General features: G+C 41.5%; 1 protein-coding gene across 1 annotated transcript in view; it reads left to right on the top strand.

Moving 5' to 3' along the window:
- LOC124776274 (protein ECT2) overlaps window positions 1–12,785 on the top strand; it is a 212,628-nt gene extending 199,843 nt beyond the window's left edge. Inside the window, exon 19 of the mRNA XM_047251178.1 lies at window positions 11,416–12,785. The gene's annotated coding sequence lies outside the window, so the exon portion shown is untranslated. The remainder of the gene's footprint in view (window positions 1–11,415) is intronic.
- The last annotated feature ends 816 nt before the right edge of the window (window positions 12,786–13,601 follow it).

Genomic DNA, 13,601 nt, shown 5'->3' on the forward strand with positions numbered 1-13,601 from the left:
GCGTGCGGGGCTGTCGGCCATGTAAGAGCTCAGCCGGGCTGTGGTCGCCCATGGGGGTGAAACGGTAAGACGCCAGAAACTGGAGAAGCGCATCATCAGCAGCAGAAGAAGTCAGAAGTTTCCACATCTGAGCCTTAAATGTGCGGACCAGTCGTTCAGCCTCACCGTTGGATTGTGGATGGAACGGCGGGGCCGTGACATGCATAACGCTGTGACGAGCACAAAAATCCGCAAATTCGGAAGAGGCAAATTGCGGGCCATTATCAGTAACAAGAGTAGAGGGGAGGCCTTCCAAAGAAAAAATGGGGACGAGAGCACTGGTGGATGCCGCGGTGCTAGGCGACGTGCAACGGACAATGAAAGGAAAGTTACAGTAGGCGTCAATTACGAGGAGCCAATAAGTACCAGAAAAGGGTCCCGCAAAGTCAGCATGAATGCGCTCCCAGGGCTTCTCAGGCGAAGGCCACGGTGACAAAGATGACTTCGGAGCAGCGGCCTGTGACGCACAAGGGCCGCAGGCAGCGACCATGTATGCTATTTCAGAGTCGATGCCAGGCCAGTACACATGACGGCGCGCCAGAGATTTTGTGCGAGACACACCCCAGTGCCCTTGGTGAAGGAGGTGCATGACCGAAGCACGCAAAGACGCAGGTACCACAACACACGGCGAAGCATTGTCAGTGGAGAGGAGGATAACACCATCCCTAGCCGTGAGGTGGTAACGCAAAGCGTAGTAGTTCCGCAACGGATCAGAAGTCTTAGCGGACGGGCGATTTGGCCAACCCTTCCGAATACAGCGTAAAACCCGGGAGAGGGTAGGGTCAGAACCCGTAGCAGCCGCCAGCCTGTCCCCAGTGATGGGGAACCCGTCCACAACCCGCTGCTCGGCAACATCCAGGTGGAAACACAAAAGTTCGTCCATATCGAATGCCTGATCAGGACCCATGGGAAGGCGAGACAGAGCATCAGAATTTGCATGTTGAGCCGTTGGCCGGAAATGAATCTCATAATTGAAACGAGACAAGTAAAGAGCCCAACGCTGGAGGTGGTGTGCAGCCTTGTCGGGAAGTGACGTTGATGGGTGAAACAAGGAAACAAGTGGTTTGTGATCCGTAACAAGATGAAATTTTGAGCCATAGAGAAAAACACCAAACTTATGAAGAGCATAAATAATGGCCAAAGCTTCTTTCTCAATTTGAGAATACTTTTGTTGGGCATCCGTGAGCATTTTGGAGGCATAAGCAATGGGTTGTTCCGAACCATCATAAAAACGGTGCGCAAGGACTGCACCGACCCCATATTGTGAGGCGTCTGTGGCAAGAACAAGATGTTGGCCAGGTCGATAAGTAGCCAGGCACGGGGCCTGTTTCAGCATAGTCTTCAATTTCTGGAAAGCTGCTTCGCATGATGCGGACCAGTGAAAAGGCACGTTTTTATGCAACAGGCGATGCAACGGCTGAGCCACCAAAGCCGCAGATGGTAAAAACTTGTGATAGTATGCTATTTTCCCCAAGAAGGCCTGCAGTTCCTTAACAGATGTAGGGCGAGGAAGGGCATCGATCGCAGCAACAGTCCGCTGAAGTGGACGAATACCATCCCGAGAGAGTTGAAACCCCAAGTACGTGATAGATGCCTGAAAAAATTGTGATTTCTGAAGATTACACTTAAGACCGGCAGTCTGTTAGACATGAAAAAGTGTGCGGAGATTTTGAAGATGTTCTTCAGTGGTGGAGCCAGTGACAACAATGTCGTCCATGTAATTGATACACCCAGGTACAGGGAGCAATAATTGTTCCAAGAATCGCTGAAAGAGAGCAGGGGCGCTAGCAACCCCGAATGGCAAGCGTTGGTATTGATAGAGGCCGAAAGGCATGTTAAGTACCAGAAACTGCCGGGAATCAGCTTCGAGAGGAAGTTGATGATAAGCTTCTGACAGGTCAATTTTAGAAAAATACTGGCCTCCAGCAAGTTTAGTGAACAGTTCTTCAGGACAGGGCATAGGGTAAGTGTTGAAGAGAAATCTTCTGTTTATTGTACGTCCGTAATTGCCGAGTGACAGGTGACAGGAGTGGAGAACCTAACTGAAGATACGTCTGAGAATTAATTATAGTGGCAGCAGAACCGGTATCCACTTGCATGCGAACATCTCGACCAAGGATTTGGACAGTGAGGAATAACTTCCCTGAAAGGGAAGAAGTGCAATTGACAGACCAACACAGAATCAGAATCAGCGTCATGTTCATGAACATGATGTATGCGGTCGGATTTGCAAACGGAAGACACATGACCTTTCTTTTTGCAATTGTGACACACAGCGCAACCTTGGGGACAATCCTCGCGTGAATGTTTCGTAAAACACCGTGGACATGAAGGAAGTCGCCGGGGATTTTGCTGCAGTTTCTTAGCGGGTTGTTTACAGCTGGGCCGAGGCTGCGCGTGGGAGCGCACTGCAGCCATGTCGGCCGGCGGGGACGCGCCGCATGCATCGTCAACAGCGCACAGAGGTTGTATTTCCCCGACATCACCCCACGCCTCTATTTGCGCCCCAGCAGCGCGAGAAATTTCAAACGACTGCGCAATGGAGAGAACTTCATCTAGAGTTGGATTCGCCGACTGAAGGGCACGTTGCCGAACTTCTTTGTCGGGCCCCTACCGGATAATAGCATCCCGTACCATGGAATCGGCATAGGATTCTTTGTGAATGTCAGTAACAAATTGACACTTTCGACTGAGGCCGTGAAGTTCAGCAGCCCAAGCGCGATAGGATTGATGTGGCTGTTTTTGACAACGATAAAAGGCAACATGAGAGGCTACAACATGCATTTGCTTTTGAAAATAGACAGACAGAAGTGAGCACATTTCAGCAAAGGACAAAGATGCAGGATCCTTCAAAGGAGCCAATTGCGACAACAACCGATACATTTGAGGTGAAATCCAGGAAAGGAACAGAGACTTACATGGTTGTTCGTCCGTGACATGAAATGCCAAGAAGTGCTGTCGAAGACGTTTTTCATAATCAGGCCAGTCTTCCGCCGTCTCGTCGTAAGGAGGAAAAGGAGGTATAGCAAACGGCGAGAAACGCCCCGCATTTGACGCCACGACGAAATCGCGAATCGCCGCTGTTAGAAGCGTTTGCTGTTCAAGGAGATGTTGCAATAGTTGCTCGACAGTAGCCATGGAACCCTATGGGTCAACGGTGAAAGGGAAAAATCCACTACCTCGTCACCAATTGTTATAACGTCAAGTTTAAGACATATATTTCAGAACGATACAACACATATAAGTCACAGAATAAGTTGACAAGCAAGACGTGTGTACACGTTAGCATTCAGATGAGCACTGAGTCCCAGTCTAGCGGCCGCTGCTTGGCTGGCTGCTTAGGTGGTGCAGCTGCTGCATGGCTGGCAGACAGCGCTGCACGTAGAGGACGCGCGTAATTGCGCGGCGGCGCTTTGAATGATCGGCGAGTCACAACAGGTTTTATATTTATAACCCTGTATTCACCTGACCAGAAGTCCTGTTCCTCCTGCACCGAACTTCACTAATTCCTACTATGTCTAATTTTAACCTATCCATTTCCCCATTTCAATTTTCTAACCTACCTGCCCAATTACGGGATCTGACATTCCACACTTCGATCCCTAGAACCAGTTTTATTTCTCCTGATAACGATGACCTCGTGAGTTGTCCCCGCCCGGAGATCTGAATGGCGGACTATTTTACCTCTGGAATATTTTACCCAAGAGGACACCATCATCATTTAACCATACAGTAAAGCTGCATGCCCTTGGGAAAAATTACGACTGTAGTTTCCTCTTGCTTTCAGCCGTTCGCAGTACCAGCACAGCAAAGTGGTTTTGGTTAATGTTACAAGGCCAGATCAGTCAATCATCTAGACTATTGCCCTTGCAACTACTGAAAAGGCTGTTGCCCCTCTTCAGGAACCACATGTTTGCCTGGCCTCTCAACAGATACCCCTCCGTTGTGGTTGCACCTATGGTATGGCCATCTGTATCGCTGAGGCACGCAAGCCTCCTCACTAACGATAAGGTCCATGGTTGTTATTAGTGCGTGACAAAATACCAGGACTATGTAGAAGGCAGACAAATCTATGATGAATTTCACAAGAATTAAACCTCCATGATTGGCACTCTGTGCTCATTGGGTTAAAAAAAATAAGAGAACCGAAAAGACAGAATTCATAGTCTTCAGAGTACTCTTCCTTTCTGCAATCTGATGAAGTTTCTATAGGTGTTATGGACTACAAAGTATTAATTGGATAGAAAAAAAATGTACTCACCAAGTGGTGGCAAAACACACATTAGACGGTTGTAATTGGCCAGCTTTTGGAGCCAGTGACTCTTTCTTCAGACAGAAGGGTTGAAGGGGAAGGAAGAGGGATGAAGGAAAACGACTGAAGAGGTCTAGGAAAAGGGGTAGATTTCAGGAATGTCGCCCAGAACCATGGGTGGGGAGACATACCGTACAGTATAAGAAGGAATCTTTCTCTATGTACCTAAGTGACCATCTCGGGGCATGGAACACAGACCCAGGCTGCCCATCTGACAGCTACTAGGGGCAACATAAATTTGATTTTCAGTATTTCATAAAAATGATCAAATTTAAAATAATGAAATAATCCGCTCATTAAGAGGTGTAATATTATGTGAAAGGTTCAACACAGTAAGACAAATATTAGTTATAAACAGTATATGTGTCAAGGCAGAGTAATTCACTATGCACAAATACCCAGCCTATATTTGCCCACTATTTGGGAATGAGCATACTTAGTGACTTGCAAAAATCTTTACACATAATTTCAAACCTTTATGAAACGTTTTCTTGCAGATACTACCCACAAAATGATGAAAGGAAAAACAGTTTATTGCTTAATAAATTTCCACTCTTAATGCAGTAAAACTGGCACATCAGAAACAATGGTTTAATTTTTCTTCTTTACACATAACTTATATTTGCAACACACTTCGCGGCCAGTGACCACATAATAGCACTGAATGTACATGCAAGATTTATGTCCTCGTACACCACTTTTTTACAGATATATAATTTCATAAATACAGAGATGTTTGAAAAATTTTTTGCAAACTACCCAAAAGATACTCATTCAGTGGTAGAGAACTTATTCCAACAAAATTCAAACATAATTTCAAACTTTTTGCCACTTTCATGCTGAACATCAAGCATTTTAACGCATTAGCTCATTTATAAAGTTACCAGAAGTTTGAATCCGTTGTATACTTGGGTGTTCCACTCTTTAAAGAACTGGGGGTTTACAGGTTATTTGCTAATGTTGACATGGATAAAACTAGTCAATAATGGCTACGTTCTACTGAATCCTATGTTCCCAGAACACCTTGCGAAGTGTTCAAAGTTATTTTACACACAAAGTTCTTTGTTCTCCTGATTACACTCACATAGTAGTTGATGCAGTTTAACACAACATTCAAGTTAAAAATTTGCTCTACTTATTCACTGCTGAAAGAGGCTTTAGTCTAAAAGGTTATATTGATCTCACAAACTCAACTTCACATTTCTCCTGCTACGCAACTTCATTGCACGCAATCTGCTGTGATGCTTGTATTGATTTGCCTAAAGGATTGAGTTATTGAGAGCCTCATGATGTCTTACGAGCCTTGTCTTCCATACTTGAACCAAACCCACTTCAGCATAACTGTCAGGCAGTGTTGCATTTACTTAATGGTCTGGAACTCCCTGACCGATCAGAAGATTTGTGTGAGACCAGGATATGAACCTGGAACTTTTGCCTTTCAAGGGCAAGTGCTTCACGGACTGAGCTGTCTGAACACAACTTGGGATGCACCCTCACAGCTTTACTTCCCCCATTACCTCATTTCTTCCTTTTAAACTTTTCAGAAGTTCTCCAGCACATAGATTTAATCTGCCAGGAAGTCTGAAATCACCACTCACTCTGCAGCAAAGTGAAAATTCATTCTGGAAGTCTGTATTCTGCTCTTCAGCCCTCTTAAATTGTGCCCAATGGGAAGTTACCATTGAGCTCCATTTCAGAGACCACTTCCCAGACTGCATCCATTTCCCTTAGAGGACAGACCAGTGCCGCTGCATAGTCCACGTCACGTGTTTAGCGTTACAAAGATACAAATACCAACAATCTATAAAGAACCTCACAGTTATTCACGTAGTGAGGGCCAAGACACAACTAACAATTGAAGAGGGTAACAATAGGTTGTGGTCATTTGTGGGCTCAGCAACCATTCCACTAGCTCTGCACAAGTCTGGGAGATCATTAGGAGCATTTGTGGCAGATACAATTTGCCACCCATAACACATGTTCTAAGGCAGTAATGATGGTTCTTGGATCACGGCAGAGCATTTCAGTAAAACCATCTTTACTGCCTGCTTCGATCTGGTGGGAAATCGACCTTGAAGTAACCACCAACCAGTCTGGACCCTACAGACTAGGCAGTTTCTTAGTCACAGTGTATATTCAGGATCTGTTGATAGACTATTGGCAGCCTCATGCCGCCGTAGGTAGCCCTCTATATCTATACTCTTGCATACACTGTAATTTTTCCCCTACCTTTTTCCATTTTAGATTTTGCAAGGGAAGACTGACCGTTGATAAGCCTCATGCAAGATGTAATTTCTGTAATTCTCACATTGTGCTCATTTTATGATACATAGGTGGTAGAAAGTAATGTATTAACTAACCACCGTAGAACATACACTTCCGAAATTTTGACAGTAGTACCTGCCACTACTTACACACCTGCATTTGTGACAAAACCCACTGCTCTTCTTGAGATCTTCTATTTCCTGTATTAATCTTAATTGGTAAGGATTCGGGATGGATGAGCAGTACTGAAGAATTGATCAATTTGAGTGTTATGTAATCCATTTTTTTGATGAATGAGTTATATTTTCTTAAGAATCTTTCAGTGGATGATATTGTATCATTTGCTTTTCCTACAGCAAGGTTTATGTGGCTGCTCCACATTGGGTCATTTCAGATGTGTACTCTATGTATTTAATGGTTGTTTCTGTTTCCACTGATTAACCAGGATTAGTGTAATGCTGCATTTCGTAATTTTACTAATTACACCAGTATCATCCATGAACAGCTTTGTGCAGTATCTGGCATTAAATGAAACTGTACGGATCCAGAGACCTTTTCATGTCTCATAAGTCTGTGTTGTGTATATGCAGACTGAAATGAAATGACAAATGAAAATTTGCACTAAGGCTGCAATTCGAACCTGGGTGTTCTGCCCATGAGGAAGATGTGCCAACCACTATGTCAGCCTGGCACGTGGCTTTGCATGATTATAAAGACTACCCTAGCACACCTCCCTCCTTCTTCCAAATCTCCATTCACATCTCAATCCTCTTGATCGTCCCCCTAACCTTGAACAGCATTCATTTGATGAAAGCACCTATGCGTGGCATTCAGGCAAGGTGCCCTGTTTCATTCAGTGCTGAGGTTCTATACCACTACAGTTGGAGAACCTCTGTAATGCCATTAGAGTTCAAGGAGAATATGAAGTGGGATAAAGCAGCAATGGGAATTTAGATTGAGGAGGGAAGCGTGCTAGCGTAGTCTGTGCAGCTGTGCAAAGGCATTGTGCCAGGGTGGCATAGTGGTTAGCAAGTCTGCCTTGTTAACAGGGGACCCAGGTTCTCAAATTCCAGCCTAGGTACAAATTTTCATTCATTGCTTCAGTCTACATGTATACAGCATCTGACATTGTCCACTAAGTTTTATATAGTGAACAGAAGCAAACCTGGAAATTTACTTTTATATCTGACAATCTGATTCCTTTATGAACCACAGGTTGGGTTCTGTCTGTTAAAAAGTCCTGAATTCAGTGGCAAAGGTAGTCTGGTAACCCATAATGGATGCACCCCCTACAGATCCACGGAATTTGTGTGGAGTATAAACAAAGTATAACGTGTGTCATTGTTGTAAAACTTCATGGGCTATGATCCCATAAAGTGATAATACTAACTGACGAATAATTTTATTGGCATCCAGTCCCAAACCATGGGATGGGTGTAGGAAACACTGTGACCAATATGGAAACGCAATGTTCTCTGCACCTCTAGTTCTTTATAAGCAGTCCTAATGCAGCTATTCAACAACCACTGCTCAGCCCATGTACATGTCTTTGCTGCCTGAAATATTACTATCATTTGCAGTTTATTTCATTGTGTTGCAGTTTTCACAGATGATTATTCTCAATTAATGTAAAAAGGAATCCCTTCCTCGAAAAGAAAACAGTCATAGACAAGTCTTTTGGCTACTCTGAATATTGAGTTTGAAAATTATCACAATACTTAGAATGATATCACTAAAGATTATTGTGTGACTGTGACATTTGAGAGGAACTACTTTTATTGTCAGAATTCATTGTACTCATTGTCGAGCATTGTGAACCCCATTGACCAAGTATCTCAATCCTGGATGGTCACCACCCTCTCTTAAAGCCAGCTGAAGAGGTAGATTGGAGTTGTTCTTGATTTGATTCATCCACCTGCTCGCTGCTCTTCATCGTGGCCTAGTGCTCTCAATTTGTCCTTCCATGATTATTTTCTCTAGATTTTCTCCATCTCTTCTCTTGCAATGTAGCCAGAGACCTGGAGAATGTTTTGGTTGACACAAGAGGATAGGTGCTTGGAGATACTGAGTTGCTCTATAATGGACATGTTAGTTCTTCTTTTGGTCCATTTTATGCGCAACACCATGTGCCAGCACCGAAGTTGAAATGTATCAATACACTGCATCCATCTGCCCTTAAAGGTCCATGTTTTGCAACCATTAAAGAAGGTGGAAAACATGAGTGTTTAAAGAAGCCGTACCTTTATGCTGTTCATTGTTGCTCTGTTCTGCTAAGTCATGGTCAGATCACAAGAGCTTTCATAATGACATGTTTGGCACAGATGTTGTACAATTAAGGCGTATGAAACAATCCTGTGTGGCACCTTTTGATACATTGGCCAAATCGAACATGCCAGCACTTGTCATCACAGCTGCGAGATGGTTATTGAATAGTCTTCTGGTTAGTGCTGTTAAGTGGATAGGAACAACACTCTGAATACACCTGCCACAACTTTTCTCAGATAACGTAGTTGAAGGCATTTCTTTAGTCAATAAAGCGATCAGTAACACAGGAGGCTTGCAATTTATTTTCCTTTCACAAAACCTGTTTGTTGTGTGGATATGAGGTTGAATGTACGGCTTCAGTATTAATTCGAGATGTAGAACAAAATCTTTGATCTGTGGGATATGAGAGCTATAATTCAGTCAGTAGCTAGAGCAGTTCATAATAAACCTTTTCTTGTGCAGAGGCATGAAGAGGGAAACTGTAGGCTCTCTTATAACTAACTGGGTAAGTCAATTCAAAGGCTGGGGCATATCACCTTCAATAGGAGAATGCCTAGTAAAGGACTGTAGTGTTCGGGGTATCTGAAATGTGTGTATAGAAATTATAGTTTTGATTTTATATGTATGAAATTTGATTTCTGCCCAACCAAATCACCTGTATTAGGTAACCTTAGTATGTGGGTGTTTTTGTGTGACATGCTTTGTACCATCTGTATCTTTCGTTTCCATCTGTTGGTGTTCTGTTCATTCAAGTCATAAACTTATTCTTGGGTTTCTTTTCATTTCAGTCATCTTCTATGTAATAATTGGTCCACATTTTCTAGCAATTATTTTCTCATTGGCTGTTGTACAGTACTCTCATTAATTGACCATGTTATTGAACTGTGCAGTTATTGAGAACATGAGCAAAATTTACTATAAGGCAAACCTTTTGACTTCATTACCATATTTACTCTAATCTAAGCCACACTCGAATCTAAGCCGCACCTGAAAAATGAGACTCTAAATTAAGGGGAAAAAAAATTTCCCGAATCTAAGCCGCACCTGAAATTTGAGACTCGAAATTCAAGGGGAGAGATAAGTTTTAGGCCACACCTCCAAATCGAAACAAAGTTGGTCCATTGTAATATGAGACACAATTTAGGTCTAATGAATGACGATACAGCTACAGTAGTTTGGTTTGAGTCTTAAGCTTAGCAGATAAGCTTTACCAGGTAGCCATTGCTATGCGTCAGGCACTCCGTCCATATTTATACGGGTACCCTTCCTTTTTCACGTGCTTCGTCTGGTTTGAATTAATTGCTTATTTTCCTTTGATCTGATAAGTGCCGATCTCTTTGTTGTAGGTGTTTACGTCACTCTAAGCTGAAAATGCATTACTGTACTGTGTCATGCATTGTTTGTCGCATTCTGATAATGAGTGTTTACGGCCTGTCGCCGCTCATGGCATGGCTTGCTTTTGTGCGCTCTACCGCCGCTTACAATAAAAAAAAGAAAGGAATCGTCTCATTAGCGAAACAATGGCAAGAGACTGCTATTTGTTGTTACTTACACTGCTGCTTTCTTTAATAATGATCAACAAGAACCAAATAATAGACTGCGTATGATAGAAGATGTTCTGAATGAGAGTTGAGCTAAAATTTTTCTTCGTTTGAAAATCTTTGCAGATGCCACTTTTGTACATTACATTCTGCACAGAAATTAGTCATCTTAGATTTAAAAATCTAGTCAATTGCCGTGCTTCATTTCTGACTGCATCACTATTAGGCATAAGAATAATACAAATATAAACAAGGAATGATATGTATATTCTTCCGCGTTTGCTGTTGTCTCACACTAGTTTCGTAGTTTATTAGGCAGACAGGATTTAAATCAGATAGCAACAAACACGAAAGAATACATGGCAAAATGTTTATATTCGTATTATTCTTATGGTGAAGAGAATACTGCATGTGGTTCACAATTCATAGAAGTTCCTATTAGCAACCATCTCTTCTCACAGGTAGGAAAAAATTCAGAACGAAGAGTTGGCCATATTGACAAACATCCCAAACAGTCCTGCCAGTCGAATTTTCGTAGTACATTGAAATGCTGCTACATCCGAAGATGAACAGTACAGAATTTGTATTTACTTTGTTGGATAATGTATGAAAATGCAGTGGTCGAAACTCTGGGTGGAGAAAAAAAAAAGCTCGTCTTCCACTATTTAAATTTATTTACTGACACAGAGGTTTTGGCGCCAGTATTTATCTTTGTGCCTGCAAAGCATGCCTGTGTAGCGCTACATATATTCGACAGCTGAAGTTCGTTGTGGCGGCACCTACCGGTTTTTTGGATTACAAAAACTGAAAAAAAGTGCGGCTTAGATTCGAGTAAATATGGTATATTTAGTTACAGACATTCATTGAAATATCTCTCTCTCTCTCTCTCTCTCTCTCTCTCTCTCTCTCTCTGTGTGTGTGTGTGTGTGTGTGTGTGTGTGTGTGTGTGTGTGTGTGTTTAATTGCTATTAATAATTGTATTTTTGTTCATAGGTTGAGAACCAAGTTGCAGATGGTGATGGGGATGTGCAGTTATAGTGCAGCACAATAAAAATTCCTGAAGGTTCACTCGTACGTGCTGGAGTGAAAACATAATAGAAGCCTTGTAGTTTTACAAGTTCTTGTCTCTGTACCTGCATTGCAACTGTCCTATGCTCTTCCGTGTATTCTTTTTATGTTTGTGATTCGTATTTGAAATATTTATAAGTCACTTTATACCTGAAAGTCTAAATAAGACAAATACTGAAGCTGCACTGCACACAGTGCTGAGTTGAGTAAATTTGAATTTCAGAAGAAACTCATTTATACAGTACAAGTGATTCAAGTAAAACACTTTACGCTTAGTAAACACCAGATATTTCTGCAATGAATGGCATAATAATTTATTAATAATGCTGCGTATCCGATGTCCACTAATTTTAAAAATTGATTTGCTAATTGTATTATACATTGTTCACTATCAGTTTATATTTAATACCAGAGACAACGAAATTTTACCTTTCAATGGTTCGTACGTAACAGAAATTAGGTGTACGTTGAGTTGATCAAATTTCTCGTTTTTAATGTAGTCATAAATTTTTATGATATTTATTGCTAAACAATCAAAAGAGAATGGAATTTCGAGTGTTCCTCATGCTACTTCTCATTTTTCGTATTTCTTCATTATATCAGTTCATATGTAGTGCTAATGCTTCACTAATATCTGTGACCATTAGTTCCACCCCGTACTGGAACAGCAGACTGAGATGTCAGGATAGCTTCGGTATCTGTTAATAGTTGACTGTTGTGCGTTGCTGTTTTCAGTACAATGTCTGTGGATGTCTTTGTACTTTCGAATGTACATGTTGTGAGACACAGAAGTCGAATGTTTATATTTAATGCATTTTTGCATTTCTGTGCCAGTAATATTTTGAAATATTTAGCAAGAAATAGCATAGATGTTTGATACAAATGTGCTCTTAATGTATAGATATGTAAAAAAATGTATAAATTTTTTTGATGTTATAGATTTTATATGTTAAACAAGTCTGTAATTTGTGCTTTTTCTTCCTCTATTAGGCGGCATTTTTGAAAGCCTAAAGTGCTTACTGTACATGGCACTTGTAAATATGTTCTGCCAAGCATTTTCACAGGCTGGTACTGTCTTGATGATCTGTTTGAAACTAATCTCTGTAACGATCTTATGTGATCTTAAATACTGGTGTAAGTCTTCATAGTCTGTCCTGCAGCATGTAATATACACTCTGTTTTGGTTGTGATAGTTACACTGGACCATCGTGCCATGTACATGGAAGGACCCCCCCCCCCCCCCCAAACATGTTTATATTGGTACAAAAAACTGTATACCAGTGAAGTGACATTAAAAACTAAGTATTTATAACATATTGAATTAAAGATCTTTTCTTTTGTAAAAGAAGAAAAAAGAAAAAGAGAGGGAGAGAGAGAGAGAGAGAGAGAGAGAGAGAGAGAGAGAGAGAGATGATAGTAATACATGGTTCTGTAATAAAACACCTGCAGCCCTCTTTTGGGCAGCATGGTGGTGGTGTTCTCCAGTAGTGTGTGATATACTTCATGTGAACCCTGCATATACTTGCTTTTTTCTGTGCTATCATGTAGTTTTCTGCCACATACATTATGAGCCGTTAATGTATCATATTTATCATAGAGATCGTTTGATCTTAAGTTGCACATAACTATTTCTCCGAGTTAGCCACTACTTTGAGTAAAGGCTATTTACACTGAGGTAGCCATTTGGGTAGGATACAAAACACCGTGCAACAGACTTTATAATGCTTTAGTGCACTAAAAAGTTTGTAATTTTTTTCTGTTGTTAATGTTGTAACTATGTGAACTGTATGTTAGACAGCTCATATGTAATTACTTTCTAGTCACCTGTAGTTAAGCATCGTACCTTACCTAAATACTATCATTTTGTGTGCATGTTTTCAAGCATTTATACTGGGGTAAGTTTTAGGCTATTATCTTTGTTAATTAAACCATCTTGGACCCTAATTTCGGTGGCATCTTTAACCACACAATGCGGGCAGGAGGAAGATTGCCAAAGTACCTTGGTTATCTTGTAATATGTAGTATGACCAGTTTTTATACTATGATTGGCCTAGGCTGTTTTGACAGTCTGGCGTATTCAGTGCAGCATCTGCGTTCATGATGCAAATCTC

Source organism: Schistocerca piceifrons, chromosome 2 (genome assembly GCF_021461385.2).
Source record: "Schistocerca piceifrons isolate TAMUIC-IGC-003096 chromosome 2, iqSchPice1.1, whole genome shotgun sequence".
NCBI classification, from domain to species: domain Eukaryota; kingdom Metazoa; phylum Arthropoda; class Insecta; order Orthoptera; family Acrididae; genus Schistocerca; species Schistocerca piceifrons.